At 44.1% G+C, this 15,442-nt stretch overlaps 1 protein-coding gene across 9 annotated transcripts in view; it reads left to right on the forward strand.

Moving 5' to 3' along the window:
• The window catches only part of LARGE1 (LARGE xylosyl- and glucuronyltransferase 1), a 534,909-nt gene that overhangs the window by 113,490 nt on the left and 405,977 nt on the right, over positions 1-15,442 (forward strand). The gene's annotated exons all lie outside the window — the stretch shown is intronic.

Consider the following 15,442-nt stretch of genomic DNA (forward strand, 5'->3'; position numbering starts at 1 on the left):
GTAGTACTAATGCAGGGAGCAGTAATAGGAGTACTAGTAGTATGAGCACTGGTAGTAATAGTAAGAATACTAGTAGTATGAATGCTGGTAGTAATCGTAGGAGTACTACTAGTATGAGAGCTGGTAGTAATGGTAGGAGTACTAGTCGTAGGAGTGCTAGTGGTAATAGTAGTAGTAAGCTTTTGGCTTAGCTTCCAGATGGAAGTCCATAATGCTTTCCATATAATTATCTGTCATTATTATTAGAAAAATAATATGCTCCTAATATTGCTCTGATAATATATTAATAATTATTAATACAACAAATATATTAATAATATTAATATTATTAGCATATTGTGCTAATAATAATATGCTAATGATAATGCTACTTAGCAGCATTATTCTTTTAGAAATTTGCCCATAAAATGCCCAAGAGGATAATGAGAAGCATCGTTAGCAAGAAAATGTTCCAGACAGGTGACTTTCCAGATGAAAGGACACTTTTCCCTTCAAGCAGCAAAATTTCCAAAAATAAAAACAAAAGCGTATGATGGTGTTGTGGAAAATGTTCTACGCTTGCGTTTCCCCCCTTTGCAAACGGAAAAGACTGCTACTTAAACTTTTCCTCCCGTGGCTCCTGTCACCCTTGTGCCGTGCTGTGGGCCACGGGAGTCAGTAAGGTGGAAAGGACACTTTGCCCGTAGGGTAAATGGCTCCAGACCACATGCCTGTGCGGTTCTTGCAGCCGCTGTTCGTTGTTCGTCCTCCCCAGTGCCGGTGACCGTCCTGGCCATCGTGACCGTCCTCGCCACACCTCAATTCCCGGGTGCGAGTCTGAAGGTGGCTACAGCCTCTTCAGTCTGGAGCACACAGACTTTTTAATTTGGACTGTTTGTCTCATCACGCATGAGCTTTTCTCACTTACTTCTAGAAAAGGTTCTTCATTTAAAAGTCTTGTCTTTGTAGCTTTTACCAGTTATAAAACAGAGCTCTTTCCTTTGTGTTCTCTTCAGGAAGTGTGCTTTGTGGTGTGGAAAAAGAAAAGTTACCGCGTGTGTTTTTCGTAGCATTTTTACCCGATGTTCACCTTGAAAGGACACATACCTGTGGGCATTTTAAAGCAAGAGAAATGAGGATTGAAATTTCTGAAATATTCTAAATAAATATCCTGGATATGTATTGCTATGAAAAAAAAGTTCAAAACAGCTTTTGGAAATACCTGTCAATTATATCTTCTATTTTGCTGAACTTAGGAAGTTGGCGTGTCAGATTAGTAAGTCCTCTGGATGTAGAGGTTTTCAGGCTTCATGACGGGCAGGATAAAGTTAAACTTCCACAAAAGCATCCCCTGGCCTTTCATCATATTTTGGAAGGCAAAAACATAGATGGAAATCTCTGGCTGGTATGAATTGTAAGTATTTCTGCGGAGTTATAAATACATCAAGGGAAAGAACCTTCTTAGCTTTCTTTTTATTCACTTAACAAGTATTTATTGGCTTTTGAAATAGTTTGGTATAGAGTTGCGAAGATGAAAATGTTTTGGACTCAGAGTAAGAAGACGTGCTTTAAATTCCTGCTGTATCCTTGCTCCATTCAGCTTAGGTGCTGAGTCTCTGTTTCTCAATAGTTATTGAGCGGCTGCTCTGCCAAGTTACCGTAATTGGGCAAGGCTTCGTAAGCTCTGTCATTCCCATCTTCCTCTTCAGTGTTTGGCCACATCTTCCTTCTTAAGACCATGTTATTTACATAATTACGTTATGGTAATAAGAAAAGTGGACCACTCTCCATAAGTAGCAGTTAACCAAAGGAGCTGAACTATGTAAAACTCTGGCTGGATGCTGCCGCCAGCCGCAAGCTTTCTGACTGGGAGTTCTCAGTTCCTTTGTCAAGTGTTCAAGAGCTATAAGGGTATACTAGCATCATACTGGGGGGAAAAAGGGAGGAAGTAACTTTCTCACTAAGTCCTTTTGAACTGACATATGAAGAGTTTCAAAAATGAAATTAAATACTTGATTTTTTTCACTCTGATGGAACTGAGCACTGCCTCATGGAGAAGGCTTCACAGAGGAGGTGACCATTGAGTGGGGCCTGGAAGGACAATTAGGAGTTGACCTGGCAGATAATTCAGAGGAAGGCTGTTCCAAAAGGCTGGTCATAAAATTGCTTTTATTTGGTTTTGAAATGTACATTATTTTATATCTGGTGTCAAATGTGGATGTCTGAAATTCCAGAAATTAAGACTTTTCAGAATACAGAGATTTAACCATGGAGATCTGTCTTTAGAAAGATCATAGAAAACAATGCTCTGATTGGGGCCTGCCCCATGGCTCAGTGGTTAAAGGTCCACGCACTTGGCTTTGGTGGCCCGGGTTTGCAGCTTCGGATTCCAGGCGTGGACCTACTCCACTCATCAGCTGTGCTGTGGAGGCATCCCACATACGAAGTAGAGGAAGACTGGCACAGATGTTAGCTCAGGGCTAATCTTCCTTGAGCAAAAAAAAAAAAAAAGATCGGCAATGGATGTTCGTTCAGGGCAAATCTTCCTCACCAAAAAAAGAAGAAGAAGAAAAGCACCCTGATCAGCCCCTACCTGCACTAATCACTTCTTGCTAAGGATGAACAACATCACCTCTTGGATTAGGTTCACCAGCCTGCCTAGTGGTTTTTTATTCCCTGAAATTTGCTTCTCTAGCACTTATCTAGAGGTTTGAGTTGACCAGTAAGTCAGGAGTTTCAAAGATCTTCTTTAGTTTCTGTTTAAAATTGGGTAAAATTAATGTTAGCCATTAGTTGAAAGTAGAGGGTGCTATTTATTTTACTTAGAAAGAAGCAAGACCCCGCCCTCATGAAGGGGAGGAAAGACAGTAATAAAATAACCTTGCAAATAAGTCTACATCGTAAAGGTAGTAAGTGCTAGGAAGAAGGGTATTCCATGAAGAGGTGAGAATTGTGCGGAGACCTGAAGGGAATGTTAAGGGATAAAGGAGAGAAGGATCTGGAAGGAGGAGAATGCTCAGAGACTCTCTGGAGGCAGTGGGGAGAGAGTTGGACCTCTGACCTCCCTCCATGGTGCCTCTTGATAAGGTCAGAATATTTCATTCCATTTCCTATCTCCTGGAAAAAAAGAATCCGTCCTTTCCTAGGTGACTTCTCCCAGCTCTGCAGAGCCTGAAGTGGAATTCCAAGGGCTGCAGCTGTGACTGAATGGGAGAAATGCCCTTTGGCTATGGAGTAGTAATATTGAATCTTACCTGGATGGCTCATGGTGGGGCAATCTGGAGAGAAATACATTGGGGATGCTTTACTATTCCAGTTAATACGCTTGAATAAGATCCTTGGTGTTCCTTTGCATTATAAAATGAATATGATAGGAAAAAATCAAATTTCCCTCCTAATGAGGGCCTTATTAGAACTTGGAAAGCCACCTTCCGAGCATCTGAATAATGCGCCGTACTTAAGCCCAAGACAATGGGCTTCTTGAGGAATTCCTCGTTTCCTAACGATCTTGAGTCTTACCGTTTAAAAGCACGTTTTTCCTACCTATAGGATTAAAAACATAAAGTAAAAAAGAGGCTGTCAGAGTTGGCCTCCAGGCCATTTAATATCGCCTGTGGCTTCCCACGCACACATTTTCAACGTTCCTTGCTATTCTCTTTCCTTTCCTTTCTTTCACCATCCCGCCCTGGTCAGGAGACTGAATACAGCCTGGCTGTAAATGTCTGCTCCTTGTTTGCACGGAAATAGCGCACAAATGGAATCAAATAGCATTTCCTTTCTCTCCTGACAGCTTGGGTTTTTTTTTTTTAAGTGGCTTTGACAAGAGTGAGGGCCAAATTATGAAATCACCAGAGTGACCCTTTTGTTCATCAGCCACTAATGAACTTAGAAAATTGGGATCTCGTCTGGCAGACAGGCTCATTTTGTTTGACAAATAGCTTAAAAGTATTTGTAAATGAGGACAAATCGGGGTGTGTGTTTTTTCTTTTCCACCTGGCTCTGTGGTCAGTACATGTGGGTTTTAGAGGTTTTTTTTCTTTTTAAACTTCTCAGAGGTTTGTAGAAAGGAAGCACTGGATTTCTTGTCTTGGTTACTTCCGTCGTGTTAGTCGTTGGCCTGCTGGACCTCACGCACGGCAGCCGTTCTAGAATGAACTGACGTGGTGTCTTAGAAAGAATGCTAGAAGATGGGTGCGCGAGATACGGTTTGACCAATTACTCATCAGAAGACTTTATTGGGTTATTTAACATCTCTGTATGTCCATTTTCTTAATTCGTAAAATGAATGGTGTGTGTGTATATATAGTGTGTGTGTATAGACACTGTATATACATTATATATAGTATGTACACTGTATATAAATATGTAGTATATAGCATATACAGTTTGTGTAAATATAAACTATATATGCATATGTATGCATATATGCGTGTATGTATATAATAGTGTGTATATATATCTGTGTATCTAAATATCTATATCCAATCTATAAATAAAGGTTCGTTTTATGCTGATTAGTACCTGCAACTGTCTCCTGAAAGCAGCAGGACAGACTTCTCTGAGGGTAGAATATCACTTTCATTGTAACCTCTCAACATATTATTTAATCTTGCGTTGGAGTACCTAACCTCTGAAGTAGTTTAAAAAGTAAATTAGGGCCTTAGACCTCTTTACCTCCAATTTCTGTTCTCTCAAATTTAGAAGAAAATTCAGAAATTATTTAGTTATCTGCCACAGGTCCCCACCGTGTCATCGGGAGGTGTGGTGGCCAATAACGTTCTGGAGTTACATGGCTGAGTTTACGTTCTTGCTCTGTCGCTTCCTGGCTCTGTGACTTTGGCCACATGGCTTTTCTCTTCTATAACATGGAGCTAGTACGACCTGTACCTAACTTACAGGGCAGGATTTCAATAAGACACTGCATGTAAAGCATTGAAAATACAGTGCTTGGCACAAAGATGCTGCTCAGTAGATGATAGGAAATACTACTGTTACTACGATGATGACTAGTAATACTATTGTTTTATCATGGACAGTAAAACAATTATTGCAATTGTTAAACAAAACCGAAAAAGATTTCTAGTTAAACAGAACCATTGTGGAGGCTCAGAGCAGTCTGGGTTGACTTCCCCAAGGTGGTGGTCCCTGAAGGATGGATCGGAGGTCATCGTGAATTGTCACGCACACAAGGAAAAAGAAGGGAGAAGAAAGTAAAAGGTTGTGTTGGTGGTTCGTATTGATTGGCTTCACCAGCTTCAGAGTTCCTTTGAGTGCAGAGGTCCTCTTTTTCGTCCACTGATGAAAGAAGACTCTAATCCGCCTCCAGCATCCCTTCTTCCAGCAGGGCTGGTGATCAATAGCCACCCGGGGATTTACAGCCCCTTCTCTGCACGGGTTGTCAGAATCATGCAGTGGCACTAACACTGCCGTTGTCCTGTTCAGCAACCATATCTCCTGTCCCCAGCTAGATTGTAAGCACCGTTTCTCATACCCAGTGGGCCGCAGTGGATATTTGCTTGATTGAATTAACAGACAGACCCATCTGCCTGGAGTCCGTCCAGTAGAACCCTCTTCTTCCTTTCGTGGAAACTCTCGTTTCTCAGCCGTCTTTCTCTTTTCTCACCCCCTGGCTCCAATCTGCTTTCCAGTAAATCTCAAACTGCTCTTCCAAAATTGTTCTTTTCCTGAAAAAACATAGTCCCTGCTCCAAGGGACTCATTCTCTGATGAGAGATCCAGGCCCAAGTAACTAAATGTATTTTGCTAAGTGCTGTGATAGGAGACCGAGAAGACAGGTGTTGGTCCCCTTCTGATCTTGAGGGAATCTCTTGACCTTTAGGAGACTTAGTTTTTTATCTATAAACTGGAGACAATAGCATTTGAGTCATGGGATTATTGTATAGATAAAGCCAGGCAAAGCCGTGTAGTGTCCCGCCTGACATGCTTATGTCTGGAAATTGCTCAGGATAAATAAGGGTGACTGGTGGAATCTTTTTTTTTTAACTTGATTCTTTATTTTGATAGGGGCTCATCAATGTTAACCTGACTGTCCTGATGTCACTGGCTATTTTTTAAATTGGCAGATAATTCATATACCATCAATTTCACCCTTCGGAAGTGTACCTTTCAATGGTTCTTACAGCCCATGGTTTTATATATTTACTATATTTACAAGATTGTGTTACTGTCACTACTATTTAATTCCAGAACATTTTCATTCCCCCCCAAAAGAAACCGGGTACTCATTAGCAGTCACTCCCCATCTTCCTCTTCCCCAGGTCCCTGGGAAACACTTTCTGTCCCCGTGGTTTTGGACTGGGAGACTCTTGAAGGGTTTCTCTCTCTCCCATCTTGAAACCTTCCAAATCATGAATCTTTCCATATTTAGGTCTATTAAACATTTTTGAAAAATATACGTTGAGGGGCTGGCCCGGTGGCACAGTGGTTAAGTGCGGACATTCCGCTTCGGTGGCCCAGGGTTCTCCGGTCCTGATCCCGGTTGCAGACATGACACCGCTTGGCAAGCCATGCTGTGGTAGGCGTCCCACATAGAAAGTAGAGGAAGATGGGCACGGATGTCAGCTCAGGGCCAGTCTTCCTCAGCAAAAAGAGGAGGATTGGTGGCAGATGTCAGCTCAGGGCTGGTCTTCCTCAAAAAAAAAAGGAAAATGTTGATGTGATGTTGAAGAAGAGAAAGAAGAAGAAAAAACTGAAATAGCAGAGCAAGACGTTGAGGACTCAGAGTCCAGACTAAATTTTGTCCTTTGCTTTCTGGATAACTTTGGACACGTCCATTCCCTTGTCTGAGCCTCAGTTTCCCCATTCAGATAATTTGTATCGGATTAGAGGACTCCCGTCCCAGCCTCGTTTTTAGGCTTAAACTCAGCGATATTGAGTCTGTGCATGTAAATATTGATTTGCTTTAAGTATGTGCTTACTTTTTACGTTTCTCACTGCTTTCTCTTATCTACAAAGTCAGAATTGCTTTCTTTTTTCAGTTTCAGTGTTCTATATAAATAAAAATAATAAATATACCATGTATATTTATTTGCATCTGCGTATAAAACAGTGGCGTTTTTTTCAGGCAGCTGTCTCGTGAGCACCAATGAGATAATTCATGTCAACCCCTTAGCACAGGGTCTGGCACTTAGTAAGTGCTGGATAAAAATTCTTTGCTAGGTGAGTGACGGGTCCCCCTTGGTAGGCCAGTTGACATTTGCCCGTGTGACACTTGTTAAATTGGTGTCCCAAATGATCCCAGTTGGAAGCTTCCTTCATCTTGGGATGAGGCCTCCAATATCTGCTTTCTTTCCCTCTTTGCCTTCACTGGTTTGTGGAACATGTCAGCGTGAAATTATAGATTTGGAAAAACAAATGCCATGAGAGGAGCCATTTACCTTATCCTGCTCTCCTCAAGTGGCATGGGAAATGAAAAACGTCCAAACTAAGACAAATTTATTGGATACCAAAACCACCAGGCTATTGATTCTTAAAGCCAGACAGCAAGGTTATGAATTGGGTGATAAAAATGGAAAGCGTTTAGCTTGACTTCTGAGACGAGGCGGCTTTGTGTGTTATCACAGCTATTGGGTGCTCCTGACAGGCCCACAACTAATGAACTAGCGCTTATTAACTACACTGTTTACTTTATGTGCATCTGTCTAATGTGGTGTGTGAATGAGATATATCTGAACGATGCAGTTTTTTTAGAGAAGCCTCGATGCCTGAGATTTAATCTCTACTTTGAAAGTGGCAGGAACGTTAGCTGAACGTTCTAACCTGGAGCTAGCAAATGAGAGATGGTTAGAAGCCGTGAATAGTTCTGCACCCCTGCAAAGGAAGGATTTATGTCTCTGGAGAGATTTGGGAACTGATAAGCAGATGCTGTGTTTTGGGTGTTAGAGATCAGTGATGGAACCCGCATTTATTTTAATTGGCTGCTGAGGCCCGGAGAAGGTGTTTCTAGGCAAGTCACAGAGTAGGTTGTTGGCTGAGCATCGCGAGAACTAGATTTCCTGAAGCCTGGTTTTATGCTCTTTCTTTCGTACCGTTTAGAATGTCGAGCCCTGTGGTAGCTTCAGGCCATCCTGTGCATCCTCCAGCTGCCTTGAGTCAGTCCTGCTGCTCTTTGACGCTTGGCCTCTGGGGACTGGGTACCCCTGACCCTATGGGACTGAGATGCCTCTTCCTGACTCTGTGCCTCGTGGTGGTTTCTTTTCTTGACTTTTGCATGATGGCGAAGGTCACTGTGAAGGGATGAATTCTGTCCCCGTCCCCCCCCCCCAAATTCATCTGCTGAAGTCCTAGCCCCCAGAACCTCAGAATGTGTCCTTATTTGGAAATAGGTCATTGCAGATGTCATTAGTTAGGATGAGATCACATTGGATTAGGTTGGGCCCTAATACAATATGACGGTGTCCTTATAAAAGGGGAAATTTGGACCCAGACAAGCACACAAGAAGAATGCCATGTGAAGCCTGGAGAGTGCTGCCACAAGCCAAGGACCACCAGAAGCTCAGAGAGAGTCCTGGAGGAACAGGTCATCCCCTTGTGCCTTCAGAGGGAGCAAGCTCACACCATGATCTTGGACTTCTAGCCTCCAGAACTATGAGATAATAAATTGCCACTGTTTAAACCACCTAGTTTGTGGCGCTTTGTTACAGCTGTCCTAGGAAACCAATACAGTAACCCACTAAGCATTCTATACCATGAAAGTACAGTCAGTTACCAGAGGGAAAAAGTAAAGAGGAGAATGTACCTCCTTAACCCCCTCCCTGTTCTTTTGTTTTTTAATTATCAAACTGTCATTAAGTACTTGATTAATTAATTAATATTCATTGTATAGTTGCTCTGTGCCAGATAACATGCTGGGAGCCTTCCCACCATGTTTAAGCCTACCCTATACCATATGTGTAACGTGTGGCGTGTTACTGAACCCACACTGAGCCGTGGTTTTCTCATCCGGATGCGGAATAACGATAGGTACCAAATCTTAGGAATCCTGAGAGGGTTAAATGAGATGTAAACACTGTCCAGTGCCCTGCACAGAGCCAGGCACGTAGTAGACTTGCTACTGTAGCGACAATAGCTACTGTTGCTGGAGCTCCCCAGGGGCCAGGTTCTAGGAATTTAAAATCATTCTTAACAATAAAGATACATCCTTATGTGCATAGAGCAAAGGGATTTAGATAACCTTAAGAAAAGCCATTCTTCTCCAACAAGTACTTGTACACAAGTGTTCATAGCAGCACTATTCACAATAGCCAAAAGGTGGAACCAACCCAGATGTCCCTCAGCCGATGGATGGATAAACAAAGGTGGTATATCCATGCGATGGAGTATTATGCAGCCATAAAAATAACTGGTATCCTCATACATGCTAGAACATGGTTGAACCTCCAAAACAGTAAGTTAAATGAAAGAAGCCAGACGCAAAAGGCCACATGTTGGATGATTCTGCTTATACGAAATATCCAGAATCAGTGAATCCATAGAGACAGAAAGGAAAGTGGTGGTTGCCAGCGGCGAGAGGTGGGGGGAAATGGGGAGTGACTGCTTAATGGCTATGGGATTTTCTTTTGGAGAGATGAAAACATTTTGGAATAAGATAAAGGTGGTGTTTGCACAACATCATGAATGAACTAAATGTCACTGAATTGTGCTGGTTACAATGGTTAATTTTGTGTTATGTGAATTTCACCTCAATAAAAGGAAAAAAGCTATTTTTGTTTAATCACAAGGATATTTATGTGGCCCAAGTCAGGAGAACATTGAACAAGAGCCATCACACAGTGTAACTCGAGCATCTTGAAGTCAGGAGGCCCTCTATTTTTTATTCTTAGAGAGACTTTTTCTATGACCCGAGGCAAATAATGTTTCTGTCTGTCTAAAAGAGGAATTTCCTTCATGACAGGCTCCCTCCTGTGGCTTTGGTGACACTATGACTTGTCTTTTCATTGCAACTCGTGACCGGGACTGGGTCACAGGCCATCCTCAAACCATTCTCTGGCCAAGGCGAAGAGTGTTGCTCTTACCGCTGAAAGCAGCCGGGATTTGTCCCCTGTACCTAGAGGTCCCATCCCTCAGCATAGTGCTGTCCCCCATCTCTGTCCTTTTGGGCTGCTGTAACACAGGACTGTATCCTGGGTGGCTTATAAACAACAGGAGTTTATTTCTCACCGTTCTGGAGGCCGGCAGTCTGAGATCAGGGTGCCATTGTGGGCAGACTCTGGTGACGGCCCTCTTCCTGTTTCTAGACTGCTGACTTTGCCTTGTATCCTCACGTGGCAGAAAGAGTCCCTTTTATAAGGACACGGATCCCATTCATGGGGGTTCCACCCTCATGACCTAATTTCCTCCCAAAGACCCCACCTCCTAGTACCATCATATTGGGGATTAGGATTTCAACATGTGAATTCTGGGGTTGGGGGTGGGTGGACACAAACATTCATTCCATGGCACCCACATATGGACCGGATCAGCGTTGTGTTAACAAGAAATGTCACCCAAACAAGGACATGGCTATTGGCACAGCCCCCAGCCAGGTCTGCCACCAGAAGCCTTCAGGTTGGCCTCTGGGCTGCACTTTCTCCTCCATCTGACCCAGTCCTCACGCTGCCCCAGAGTTGTTAGTTTTCTTAAACACAGATGCTGTAATTCCTGCTCGGGAGTCTTCAGTAGCTCCCCAGGGGCTGTAGAATGAAATTCAAGTTCCCCATCACTTAGCATTCAAGGCCATCCCAGTCTCGTTACCTGACTCTGGAAAGAGTGGTTGGCTGCTGTCCCCTGGTCCCAGGCATCACTTTGCCCTTTGCAGCATGATTCCCTCTGCGAGGGAGGACTTCTTGTCCCTTCCCAGCCTTCTGAAATTGTGCCATCCTCTTTGGCTCAGCTCGGATGTTTTCTCCTGAGGTCTGTGTCTCTCCTGGTCCTGTCCTGTGTTCATGGTCACGATGTTTGTGTCTGTCTGTCCCCTCCACTCTCACAGGGCTCCTCAAGGGCAGGAGTGGTGTCGTATCCATCTCTGTCTCCAGCCCTGAGCTCCGGGCCTGGAGTAGAGTCTACGCCCAGTGGACTTGTGCTTTATGGAATGGGATGATGACACGGGGTAGAGAAAAGGAAAGAAATAGCTGCCTTTGTTTTGCCATTTGTCACAAGAGGTATTTACATAAAACCTCCCCAGGCCTTGGAACGCGGAGGAAAAATAGACTCTGCGAGTTAGACACGTAGTCCTCTGACACTGGGGAAGACTGAAGTGCATTTTGCAGGATTGGCCCTTGTTAAATGCTTATGAGTGTTTGCTTAAGCAGAATGGAAATGTAAGGCAATCCTGCCTGAATCGTGTCTTTCCAGAATGAAAATCAAAAGAACGAAGACCAGAACCCTCCAATGGGTGGCTTCACAGGTAGTCTTGTGGATGTGATTGAGCTGATTTCACATTCAGAAGAAAAACATAAAAGTCAGCCTTCTTGGAGCTGTTGTCTGACCCCAGGAAAAGTGTCTATCCTCAGGAAAGATCAATTTGCATGAAAGATCTGTTTGGCAAGGCATTGTTGAAAGAGGTTAATATTGTAAGTGGCAATTTTTGATTGCTTCTTGATTCTTTTTCCTCTTTTTGCCTCTCTGCCTGTGTTGCCCCAGAGAAAAGTCTGTGCTCTAAGTGACGGTCACACCGCCCGCCTATCAACGTCTCTATTAAAGTTGTGTTTGTGCCCTGAAAAGGCAGCATGCAGATTGTGCGGTATAGTATGAGGGGTGGGACTTAAGAAGAGTGCCTGGGATGCGGGTCAGCGCGCTCCAGGCCGAGGGAGATGACCTTGGAGGAGAAGTTGACGACTGTGGATTTGTAGTTCTTCCTGGCATGCGCCCCATGGAACATCCTCTGAGCCCTTTAATGAGGGGAGGGGCCCCCTAAGATGTCCTGCCTTACTTAGAGCAGGGTTTCTTGACCTCAGCCCTCTGGTCATTTTGGGCTAGATAATCCTGTGTTGTGGTGCTGTCCTGTGCCTTGTAAGACGTTTATCAGCATTCCTGACCTCTCCCCACTAGATGCTAGAAGCACCCCATTCTCTCCAGTCTTGACGATCAAAAATGTCTCCAGATATTGTCAGATGTCTCTGAGCAGAGGGGCAGGTGTGGTACAAAATCCCCCAATAGAGAACCACTGTTTTCAAGGCTCCCCATGTAGACACATGTAGATAGGGAGGAGATAGTCCAGGAGGAAGGGGAGGCGGCAGGCAGGAAGGCAGAGAAGTGTGGCAGTCCTGCATTGGAAGGTGTGACTTGGGTGGAACTCGAGTGATGAGGTTGGCAGGAGTCTGATTGTGGGGGCCTTGAATGCCGTGCTGAGGAAAGCACGGATGTGAAGTCAGAAGTCTTGGGGTTAACCCCAGCGCCCCTCTTCCCAGCCGTGTGACTTGAGTGTCTTAACCTTTTGAATCTTGGTGCCCTTATCTGTAAAGTGGAGTCGCACAGACTGCTTGTAAAGACTGACTGCATCGAGGCCATGTGGAAGTGTCAATATGGTACTTGGGTGTCTTAGCTGCCCAGTAAATGTTGTCTTCTTTCCTGAGTGCTGTCAAATCCGGTTAAATCCGGTTCTCTCTAGTTCTCCCGCTGCCAGCTCAGGCTATTTATCTAGCCAGCATCACTGCAAAGGCTCCCGGGCTCTCCACCTCAACTCCGTTCTCGAGCCTGTAGCCAGACATACTTCCCTAAACAGGAGGATGCGAAGGCTTAGAAAATCTGTAAACCCGTGTTGTCCAGCATCATGGCTCTCGAGCACTTGAAGCGTGGCTAGTTCAAACTGAGATGTGCTGTTCATGTAAGGTGTGCGCCGCATTTTGAAGACTTAGTATGAGAAAAAGCGTGTAAAATATCTCACTAATAATATTTTTTATTGATTATATATTCAAATGTTAATTTTTTAGACATGCTAGGTTAAATAAAATATTGAAATGAACTTCTCTTATTCTAAACGTTTTTGAAGGTGGCTATGGGAAACAGGATGAGTTTTGTAAGAGTTGCTGTTGTCTTATCGAAGGAGGCATACTGGTTCTTCATGAGAGAATCATTTCCTGCTGCTAAGTTTTGAGATATAATTTGTTTCATGGGGCAGTCCCTTTGTAAAGAAAGGAAATTGCTCCCTTTATATAGAGCAGTAACATACTGAGTAATGTGTTCAGTACGGTTTATTTTGCTCCTCCTGGTAGATGTTTGAATGTTCTTCGCTTTCTAATTGTTCATCCTTTATTAAATATGCACCACCTCCAGGCAGGACCAGGACACCCCCCTACTTGTTAGTTCCCTCTCCTCCGTTGTTATCGACTCAATGTTCGTGTCCTCCTAAAATCCATGACCCCCAGTGTGATGACATTAGGAGGTGGGGCCCTTGGGAGGTGATTAGGTCCTGAGGGTGGAACCCTCAGGAATGGGATTAGTGACCTTAGAAAAGAGACCTCAGAGAGCTTCCTGGCCTTTTCCACCATGTGAGGACACAGCAAAAAGGTCACCATCTGTGAACCAGGAAGAGGGATCCTCACCAGACGGGAAATCTGCTGGCACCTTGGCCTTGGGATCTCCAGCCTCGAGAACTGTGAGGGATAAATGTGTGTTGTTTAAGCCACCCAGTGTATGATATTTTTGTTGTCCCAGCATGAATGGACCAAGACGCCCTCTATCTGCTTTGTGGATATCTCAGCAAGGAGGCAGTAGTGTCCAGACTGAGAATTTGATTGTTCAAGCAGCTAAAATTCGACTAATTCATTTCAATGTTATTAGTGCTACTATAGCATCTCATGTTGCTGTGTAATCATATTTTGGATTTCCTTTGACCTCCCTTGACCCTTGAAACAACCTTTAGTGCTTGGTAGCTTTTAACATAACAGACACAACGCAGGCAAAACTCTCAGGCTGCGGGTAGCATGTCCTAACGGCAGAGATGTGTGTAATGGGTGGTTGAAGACTGATCGGAGGCCCTAGTGAGGTCTCTGCCCTTGATCTGGGACATCATAGTGGTTCCGAGGGCAAAAGGGCATGTTTCCCTGCGGCAAGAGAATTTGACTTCACAGTGGGATCAAGACAAACTAAGTAGGCGGGAATGGACCCTTAGAGTCCTTAAAACACAGTGAACTCGTAGGTTTTCAGTGTTTGTTCCAAAGCATATTGCATGTGGCTTTTGTAGTTCCCATGATCAATTTTTAAACAGTGCCTCCAAGGCCAAATGCCATTCTGTAAATGAAAAAAGAAAGCAGGAGTGCCACTTTGACAAGCCAAAGGATCACCTCCAGGAGGGAGATGCTTTGGGGCTGATGTGCAGAGAAGAGAAGGAAGGAGGAAGTGACTGTGGGATAGGCCTTCAGGAGGGTTGCTCCAGAGCCAGAGGGAGCAGCCTCACGCCTCTTGTGTGTTCTCTCTCGTGGAGCAGAGAAAGAAGAGGATGTTACTAAAGCGGATGTTGCAAGTGACCTCAGATGTAACAAAGGGTCTCCGAGGGGCACACCGTTGCTTCAAGGACCTACTTGAGGCACCGTGTAGACACTATTTCTCATATTATAGATGTTGTGCAGCCAGACAGCTAGTTGGCAAGCTCTTGTTTAGAAAGGGCTTATTGAAACAACACTAGAGTGACAGGAAGGTACCTGATGGCTGAGGCTCTCCCAGCACCTTCATTCCTTCCTTCGTCCATCCATTCATTCAGTGAATGCCTCCCATGTGCCTGGGTATACCTGAATATAGAGCAGTCATCGTTTTTGCCAAAGTAGAGATTAAAGTCTAGTGGGTGAGACAACCATTAAACAAGTAATTGATCAAATAATTGTATAAATCCAAAATCTGATGAGTACTGTGAAGGAAATAACCAAAGCATGGTGATAAAGTGAGGTGGGGAGGATATTTAGGCATAGAATTGTCTGGGAAGACCTTTCTGCTTGACAGCTTTCAAGATCTAGACTTGAAGAATGAGAGGAACTCAGTGAAGCAAAGAGTGGAGCTATAAGCCTTCCAGGCAGAGGGACTGCACTTGCAAAGGCCCTGAGGCATATTCCATAAGTGAAGGGGCCAGTGTGGCTGGAGTAGAGCAGAATTAAAGGGAGAGTGGCCAGAGATGAGGTCCTAGAGATAGGTAGAGGTCAAGCCGTGTAGATCCTTATAGACAGGGCAGAGTTTGGGGTTCATTTTAAGAGCTGAGGAGAAACAGTGAATAATTTCAAGTGTGGTCTGAGTTATGAGGCTCCTGCAGTGGGCACAAACAGGAGATAATGGTGGCTTGGCTTCATAGTGTGGCAGTAACACTGGAGAGGAGTGGATGGATTGTTGGAGAGAATACGTGATTTAGAGGTAAAGATGGCGGGATATGTGTGCATCCACATGGATTTGACAAGATGAGGGGGTGAGTGAGGAATTGAGAATGGCTCTCAGGTGTCTACTTTGAGCAATGGAGTAGATGACGTTGCCCTTTGTGGAGG

The sequence above is a fragment of the Equus quagga genome, chromosome 19 (genome assembly GCF_021613505.1).
Source record: "Equus quagga isolate Etosha38 chromosome 19, UCLA_HA_Equagga_1.0, whole genome shotgun sequence".
Lineage (NCBI taxonomy): Eukaryota > Metazoa > Chordata > Mammalia > Perissodactyla > Equidae > Equus > Equus quagga.